Raw genomic sequence first — 9,298 nt, forward strand, 5'->3', positions numbered from 1 at the left:
GCAATTGTAGCCTACCAATTGCACCTAGTTTGAAATTATTGTTTATGCTGTCCATTTAAAAAAAAAATTATATAGATATATATACAGTATATACAATATTTATATATATATCATTTTGTAGCAGTAATATTCATCTATGGAGTTGAGGATGGTTGTATATTTAACCAATATATTGCACGCAAACAAATAATTTATCCATTTAACCATCCACATCTCACAGCATACTGCATACAGCATGCGCAGCAAAGCCAAAACCAACTGATTTTAAAGCTCTCTCTCTCTCTCTCTCTCTCTCTCTCTCTCTCTCTCTCTCTCTCTCTCTCTCTCACCCTCTCACTCACACACACACACACACACACAGTTGTTTGTGGTGATGCTGTGTGGAAGCAGTACAGTCCTGCAGTGCAGCAGTTTGACGGCATGGTTGAAGTGTCATTATGATGAATGGCAAGATCAGTATGAATCATAACGCCTGCCTGTGACGCTGTTAGGTTGCTAAAAGCCAAAACGTGTCTGCTTGAGACACATAAAGAATAAGAAATGCATAAACAACATTTATGTAATGAACTAACCAACCAATTATAGCCCAGAAAACAACTGTATGGGTGTTAAAGACTGAGTTTAATACATTTAGGCAATACGCAGTATCAGGAGGGACTATGTGAATGATGTAAGTTTTTACATAGGTAGGCTACTGCTGAGCTGAAGTGGCTACCTGGTTGCCTTAGATACCGCTTACAGCCAAACCTCAAATGTCCTGTTTCCTGCTCTAACAAACCCTCCTCTTCAACACACACATATCTGCTCAATGCCAAGCCTAACTATTCCTAGATCTTCTCTCTTGTTATTAGAAATGACACATTTCTAACACTAAATAGTAAATATGTAGTAAGATATTGAAAATAAAAAGGAAATTGAAAATAAATATCAAGATTGATGTTTGTAAAGGGATTTTCTACTTTAAACATAATATAATATGATAATAAAAAAAAACCAGTTAAAAGTGTCCCTCAATTTCACTATTATTATTATTATGAATTAAATGTTCTCGTCTATTTGAGCTTTACCAAATCTGTAATATAATAATGAAGAGCTATCCGTGAGGTAAGAATTTAAGGTGATCGCTTGTTCTCGACCGCCCCAGCAGTTGCCATGGCAGTGAGTCCGCTGTAAATTGCCGTGGATCTTCATACGTGGTATGTTTCCTTGATTATGCCTGTAAATAACGAATCAAAAGAATGTTTCCCAGAATGCCATTAATTCTAGACCTCAGTGGTTATAGATTGTAAAGTGGATTGCAGTGTGCAGCCTATGATGAACACACATCTCAGATACTGATTGTGTATATTCTGCAGTGTTGGGGAGGGAGGCTATTGAAACCGTAGACTATTTGTATTAGTTACCTTACAGTTCAGTCAAGCTACTGTTTTGCAAATACAGATATGCTACAAGCTACAAACAAAAAGTAGCTATAGCTGAATTTAAGCTTACTTTATAAATAAAACTGATATAGGCCTAATTAATGGTGCAATAGGTGATTCTCTAGAAAATAAAATTGCTATGCTGGTTGAACGTCTCCTTGTATATCCTGATAGTAACCGGTCTAAATGTATTTTTAGAAATATATCGTCTGTGGAAGGCATGGGACCATAAAATGTTCGTTCAATCATTGCATTTGGTCTGTTCACTCAGACATCATACGTCATCAGCACATTTCACGTAAACAGCGACAACCTAACAACCTTTCCATCTGAACCGACAACAAGTGGCAAGTACCTTCAGGTCAGATAGTAGTTCTATGTACCGCTGACGTTGCACTATGCAGATAATTCAGTGAGATTGCCGCTATGTCCTGAAACCGCATATTAAATAAAGCTGAAATACAGTGCATTCTTCCCTTTATGTCAACAGGTCAACTTCTGAACTGGAGTCATTTCACAGTCACATACTTATAAGCAAGCGCTTTTGTTTCTCCCCTACCTGTACTGTAAAGTTTTCTCACCAGTGAATGACACATGATGTAATCCGAATCGCTATGGATGTAATCCAATAACGTTGGTTATTGGTCGTCGCTTCTGGTCTGTCATGTGTTTTGGAGGAGGAGTGGCTTTGGACGGTGATTCGCAGGGAGGGTGGGATCGTATGCTTTCAATGCTAGCAGGCTAAAGTTAGCATTTCCCAGATCACCTATTGCACCCTTAATAATAATCTAATTTAAACAGTAGCTATTCAATTAATGTATGAAAAATCTTAATAAGACTGTCACACTTGCACTAAATAGCCTACAACTAAAACAGCCTAATTTACATAACTGAGGTGAAAACGGTAGCAACACAGGCTATGGAGTGACTCGGATTATTGAATATCTTTTAGAATATCATCGGGCTTTTTCCAACGTGCGAGTGTGTGAAGAATTCACTATCAGAATTTACAAACCGACATAGAATAAAGCTGCCCGTTTAGGATAAATCGATTCACTATAATAAACCTGACTTCCCAACCATATCTACGAGAAAGACGATCGTTTAGGATGAACCAATCAATTGACTTTGTAGCGCTTCAAATAAGAAAGAGAAAAGGACCGCCAAGGTGAGCGGATTTGACTCTTCCCTGAGCTCAGACAAAGGCCTATTAAAACACACCTTTAAAATTGACCGTTCGCAAAACCCCGCCCTCGAACGGTTCTCGTCCAATCCTAGCTCAGCAACTGTAACTTTGGAGAAGGACCTCCGTCAAACATTCCGATTTCAGCAAGATAGTGCAACGATGCGCCTATGGCAGTGAGGTCTGCACGGGCTTAAAACTTGCTGTATTTTATGATTGCTTGCCACTATTATTAAAAAACAGGCTACATGTACAAACACCGTTTCACTACGGCACTGCGGCCCCTCATCAGTCGAGTAACCCCAGAGTGCAGTCTGGACGATGGGGCGGGGCGACACTTTGGGGCGGGGCTACACGTGTCGCTCCGCCCACCAATAATTTCATTGGTTTATAATACAGCAATCTTATTGGAGTAGGCATGAGCATGCGCATTCCTTTATGTACGAGTTTATGAATGATCTTCTACGCAGTTTGGCCGTAGGCTACTACGCATGGCGATTTCAGTAACGATCAATTAAATAATGTTTTTATTAACTTAGTAGGCTACGAGTTACAGTTAATACGACTTAATAAGTTAAATGAAGTTACTGTACAACAAACAATCCTTTCAAGGCAAACTGCCGTGTAATATAGCCCTGCTAAATCTGGGGAACGAATTCTTAATTCGTGGCCACGATAGCCTAGGTCTATATCATTATCAAGTGAAGTCAAGTCAAGTCAAAACATTTTGTATAGCGCTCAATTCACATCGTTTTATAGGCCTAGCAGTTTTTCAAAAAGTAATATTAGCTTTATATTGAGCCGTTTTAGAGCTGGGCGATATAAAGAAATATGTTGCTGATATAAATCATACGATGTTTTAGATTTAGCTAAATTATATTTATTAATTTACCCAGCAGATAAGTCAATGGCACTTTAAGTGAGCAATGATCATGACTGCATTCAATTACTAGCATTGCAAGGAGAGATCGCCTATTAAGCTGATAGTAATGTTTTCCGAATGTCATGCAGGGCTGCGTCATTTTACATCATTCATTTATGCTTAATTTTTCCATTAGGATTGGTGAATAAAATAAACTCGGGGTTTTACACTACATAATGATAATTCACTGTATTTCAGTAAGACACAGTTCCGAAAGTGACAAATAAGACAATAATAGGCTACCAAATAATACAAGCCCTGGACATTGTTTTTTTTTTTTTTTTTTTTTTTTTTTTTGCGTACAATGGGAATTAAAAAACCTGCAGTGCTGAAAAGTGGGAAAAAAAATACTAAAACAGATATTAATATGTCGCTCTATAGCAAATATTATTTTTTATGTGCTCAATTTAAGTATAAATAAGTAACTATTTGAAGTAGGCTGTTAGGCTATAGGCAATGCCCAGATTTACAGCGGTGATTTTTTTAATAGTTAGGCTGCAGCTGTAGCCTTTGCCAGTGTTAATATTTAAACCTATTTTTAACAGGTAAACAACAAGGAAATGAGTTTGCCATTAAACATTTTATTTGCACTTTGTGCCAAAAAATGCAAGCATTGGAGAACAAATCTCGTTTAAAAAAATCAACAAAAAACGGTCGCGCTTTAAATAAAAAAAAATTTAAATATAACATTTAAAATCAGCTGCTTGCGTTCGGGTTTGTCCGATGTCTTTCCTTTAATACAGCGATTTATCATAATTTGCGTAAAATCCCGAGTTTGAGATGATCCACCGACCGACCTGATGGAAATATGAAAACAGCTGAGGTGCTGTCACCAAGCGTTCGTTTTTAAACAATAACTTTGTCTATTCTGTGTCTTAACAATAAAACATTAGCCAATAGATCTTAACTAAAATGACCATGGTAAACCGATAATATTCGATTAGAGTTAGCATTTAATATTTCGTTAATATGGACAAATCATTCACAAAAATAGTACATAAAGAATGCGCATGCTCAGGCTTGAATCATCTGGGCCAATAAGATTGCTGTATAATAAGCCAATTAAATTGGGGGTGGGCGGAGCGACACGTGTAACCCCGCCCCAAAGTGTCGCCCCGCCCCATCGTCCAGACTGCACTCTGGGGTACTACCATCAGTCAGCAAACAAGAGAAAAAAAGAGAAAGAGCACGGACTTACTAATTACGAAACTTCGATGTGGTTGAACAGGTACACAGTCACAAATTCCTCTGGAACTCAAACATTAAACTTCAAAACAAAGTTTGCGCAGTTGCACAACTATTTACACACATAAATTCTTCTCAGTCGGCTACGAGTTATGAATGAAGAGAACCGCATCGAGAGTTGATGGTTTCTGCGCGTCCTCTGATTGCAGTGTTGTGACTGAAATAGCGCACGCGGGAGCACATGCGCAAAACAGTTTTGAAAAATGATATATGATCAAATAAAAATGATTGATATATAATTTTACAAAACTGTTTTGTGCATGTGCTCCCGTGCGCTATTCTGTCTATACTTCCTGTCGTGCGCTGGAGGATATGTCTGCTGCATTACTCCAAAACCAATCACTTAACGTATGGAGCTCAACCCAGCCATGGCTATGGTTCTCAATTGTTTGACGGGCGTAGTAACAATAACTAAGGGGCGTGGCTTTTGCGAACGGTCAATTGTAGACTACTAGACTATGTTGGTAGCGGCGCTAGTTTTACTCCCTAAAACTGTATACTGTATAGCTAAAAACTAACCCGTTACACAGACTGTGATGACGCGTTATAACAGTCACCAGTGTCATTAATCCTTCCAGGTTTTTTTTTATGTTCTTTTTTTTTTTAAATGTATGTACATTTATAACACTATAATTTGCATTAAATTATCTTTGCATCAAAATACAAGAAGCTAATGCTGCTGTGAGGGTGTTTCTAATACATCGGCTGTGGAAGTAAAATGGACATTTCTCTCTTCTGACTGGTGTTATCAATCTCAATCCATTTTTTCCTCTTTTTGAAAGTTGTTAAAAAATTTTCCTTTGTTATTTGAGCTAATGGGAACACGGAAAATATATTAAAGTAGTCTCTCATTCCCCGCTATAGAAATTTACCCAACTATGACGAAATGTGAAAAGGGTCAATCAAAGCACTAGAAGACAAGCCTGCAACCTTTAGCCAAAAAAAAGCGTAACGGCTAATGCTAACACTGCGGCTGTGGTGGTACGCAGGAAAGGAGACCAGATGCCATTTTTTTTAATAGATGTGAATGGAGAAGAGGCTTCATATGCTGAACAAACTGCTTTTGTGAGGAAATAGCTTATCATTTAATGAATCAATTGCCTGTCAACTAATCGTCAAACAATACTTTTGTTGGGACAGGTAGGACTCATTTACGGCATTACCATAGTACTTTGTAATAGTAATATTGAGTGAAATTGCGCATTGTCGAAAGAAATTAAAAATACTGATGTTTTCTTTATTTTTCTTTCAGTTTTTACCAGTTATGATAAGACTTGAATTGTAATGACTATTATAACTGCATGTACACTGCATTTTTAATAATAATTATTATTCCTAGTTAGGCTACTAACCAAATAGGCCTGGGTGTCATCTAGTGGGACATCACTGGACAACTAAAATTAATTTAGAGGCCCAGAGGTACTAACTCTGTGGGTCATAAAATCAATTGTTTTTTTGTTGGTGTTCAGTAGAGGCACATTTCATTACAACAGACCCAAGGGCTCATTTTCTCTGCACAAAGCTCATGACAACTTATTAAATCCAATGTATGATGAAAATAAAAGATCATAGGGGGTTCTTTATCATGTTGAAATTTAGTTAAGGATCCCAGTATTTCCAGTCCTTCAGAACCTCAGGAATTTACACTGTAAAAAATAATCCTGTTAAAGAACGGTAAACTACAGGCAGCTGTGGTTGCCAGCATCATACCGTAAAAAGAAGGTATGTTACTGTTTTTTAAATTAACAGCTAAATACCGTTTTGTCAGCTACAGAATAACTGTAATTTAACAGCATATAGCTGTTTAAACATTAACAATAACATGCCATATTTTCACGGTATGATGCTGGCAACCACAAATGCCAGTAGTTTACAGTTTTTACAGGATCATTTTTTACAGTGTAGACTTCAGTCATTAATCCTTTTGGATAGGCTACATTTGGTCTCACAGCAGCATGTATTTTGTGATAAGACATGCACTGTTAAGTCAATCTTTTTGTACACAGAGAAATGTCCATGATGCAGACAAAATGAACGTAAAAGGTTGGTAGCCTATGCCAAAGTGTGAGGGCTCAAACTCACATATGCCGATGTGTTATTTTACTATGTCTTGTACAATGACTTCACAGTTCCCACAGGAGACAAGTACATCTTTTCTCTGCACACAACCCCTCATTAAAAGCATGTCTTATTCACCCGATAAACCAGGCATCTGCTATCTGTGACAGAAAAGTGGTCTACTAGAGAGTGTAATGTTTCGCAGACATGAAATTTTAAACTTGTTGATATTTCAACACCTGTTGTATTGGAAGACGGTTAATTGGTTAGGTGTCAAAGTGGTGATGTTTTTTTAAGAAGATAAATTCTTTTCATTCTGCATATCTGTGATAAGAATTTTTTTATTTAATTTTTTGTACAGATGATTTTTGGAAACTGGAAACCAAAATAAGTCATAAATAAGGCAGAAAATAATCATTATGTTGATTCCACAACCATATGTCATATACAGTCTTTTTATGTCCCTCTTTTTCAGTCTCTCTTGCAGCCATTCCAAACGGCATAAATGATGCCTTATATAGGGCACTTCGAAGGGAGAACAATCATGGCAGCCATATGGGGTCACTAAGATGACTTTAAAAAGTGTTGAACCCTACAAAGCTCTAATGGGTAAAGCTTTTGAAGGTATATGGGATGATCACTTTCCATGCACTCACGTTCTGGCCTTAATTCAGTGTGCTGTCTGGATTGTGGCAGTTTTTGAAATGCATACTACTGTTCCACATTTTATATGCTTACACAGACACAAATACAGAGGGCCCAGAATATTGGCAGCATTGCTGATAAGACATGATTATTGGCAGTACAAAACATAAATTTTTTTCTTACACATCTCAGTCATCAATACTACTGAACATGTCACATACTATATTTGATGTCAGTACTTCATTAGACACATTGGGATATCGTTGTAGCAGCAACCCAGGAAAGCTCAGTGCAGCATTAGGGCTCTTTCACAGAACGCGTTTTTGCAAAACATCAGACGTGGTCAGTGGAATGGGGAAAAAAATCAATTGGTCTCGGGATTTTTTTTACAAAGTTTAAATGATTTTAACATGAGAGCTGCATTTTTACAAAGAAAAACAATGAAAAAGTAGCGCACTGGAATGGAAAAATGCATTCTGTGTGATCAATAAGTTACGGAAACATATTTTTTGCTTTAGCTCATTAAAATAAGTGAAGCAATTTTTTTTAAGTTGTACAAGATTCAACAAATTTTTAAGTCAGTTTATTTTAGCCTATATTGAGTTGAAATTACTTAAACATTCAAGTTGATTGTTAAAAAAAAAATCAATTTTGCAGCAACTTTGTTTTTACAGAGTACAGCAAAAACTCTCAAATATCAAAGACATTATTCAAAGGGGTGGTTGAGTATGATTTCACTTTTCTAACTTTAGTTAGTGTGTAATGTTGCTGTTTGAGCATAAACAACATCTGCAAAGTTACAACGCTCAAAGTTCAAAGCAAAGGAAGATATTTGCTTTTAAAGAAAAGGACTACAACAAATGGCTGGTAGCGACTACACGACATTCCTCACGGGTTAGTGACATCACCAACCCTAAAATGTACATAAACCCTGCTCCCGGGAACACGCAGTCCATGTTGAGAAGAGGAAAAGTTGTTGTATAAGAGTACATGTGTGAGTCAGCTCAAACTTTAGCATCCATCTTTTCACATGCAATAGAAAGTCACTCTGTGTGCATCTCACAACAGTTCCTACAGTATACGAGCAAATTATAGATTACCATGACAGAATATCCTGAAGATAGTTAACTCCACATCAGCAACATAAATTCATCAACTAACCATTCAGAGACGTCCTGTTGCATTCTACATGTTGCTTCTTGGGTCTCTCCATCTTTGTCTGACTCCATTTTAACATTAAAGGCAGAACAGTTTCTGTCATCTCTCACAACAGTTCCTATACAAGCGAATTATAGATTACCATGATGACAGAATATGCTAACGTTAATTGAAGATAGTTAACTCCACATCAGCAACATAAATTCATCAACTAACCTTTCAGAGACGTCCTGTTGCATTCTACATGTTGTCACTTCTTCTTGAGTCTCTCCATCTTTGTCTGATTCCATTTTAACATTAAAGACAGAACAGTTTCTGTCATTTTAGTGTGTGTCTGCATGAGGTAATCGCAGCTGCTAACACACATGACCTCTTGAAACCCCGCCCTCTGCAGCAGCTCATTTGCATTTTAAGGCACAAAACGGTGCGTTTTTGCAAACCCTCAAAAAGTGACAACTTTAACATGCTATATAAAAATATCTGTGGGGTATTTTGTGCTAACACTTCACACACACACTGGGGACATCAGAGATTTATTTTACATCTTGTGAAAAGGGCATTTTACCACCATTTAAATATTTGTGAATAATAAAATGTTGTTTATGCAACACCGATTAGGCATCTAAACCTCAAAGTCCAGTTTCACATGGAGAGCTCAGCTGTAAA

The 9,298-nt window shown here is 37.2% G+C and overlaps 1 long non-coding RNA gene across 1 annotated transcript in view; it reads right to left on the reverse strand.

Moving 5' to 3' along the window:
- Window positions 1–9,298, reverse strand: part of LOC306996212 — a 1,114,438-nt gene that overhangs the window by 657,645 nt on the left and 447,495 nt on the right. The gene's annotated exons all lie outside the window — the stretch shown is intronic.

This window comes from Phoxinus phoxinus, assembly GCF_949152265.1.
Source record: "Phoxinus phoxinus genome assembly, chromosome: 3".
Taxonomy (NCBI): Eukaryota; Metazoa; Chordata; class Actinopteri; order Cypriniformes; family Leuciscidae; genus Phoxinus; species Phoxinus phoxinus.